The sequence below is a fragment of the Penaeus monodon genome, chromosome 28 (assembly GCF_015228065.2).
Source record: "Penaeus monodon isolate SGIC_2016 chromosome 28, NSTDA_Pmon_1, whole genome shotgun sequence".
NCBI lineage: Eukaryota > Metazoa > Arthropoda > Malacostraca > Decapoda > Penaeidae > Penaeus > Penaeus monodon.
Genome location: NC_051413.1, coordinates 24,648,767 through 24,649,346, shown reverse-complemented (window position 1 = coordinate 24,649,346; position 580 = coordinate 24,648,767).

Below are 580 nucleotides of genomic sequence, written 5' to 3'. Positions count from 1 at the left end.
AGGTCCTCGCCGCTCTCCCAGCTGGCGGTTCGCTCGCGACTTGCAATCCGTTATTTCTTCACGGTCTTGCTGATAAACTTGCTTAAAAGGTCCTTGGGGAATGATTTGTTTTATTTTATCTATCGTTTCTCTTTTTCTGATTTTATCTCGTGTCATATATCACCTTCTCGTTCTGAACATTCACCCACTTCGGCCTCTTTGGTTCCCCGGCGAGAGAGCGCGCGTTCGAGGCGCAGGTGCGGCCGCGGGGGCGTCGGAGGGCGACCCGGAGCGCGGAGTCCAACTCATGCTGGGGCGCCGTCCCGCGTGTCCTTCGGGCGGCGGCGCTCGGCCAGTCCCCGGGGCCTCACTTCCACGTCGCGCGAAACGGGAGGCACGGGCGGGCATCAGCGGGAAGCTCTACCTCCCGCGCGTCGAGAGAGCGGGCATCGCGAACGCTAAAGTTCTGCCAAGGATTTCGCTCGCCGATTTCACCGAGCGACGGCGGGATCCCGGCGACGCCCGTTCTGTTCCCTTTGGCCCGCTGCCGCTAACGTTCTTCCTCCGGGAACAAAGGCGACCGGAGGAGCGACGTCGGCGC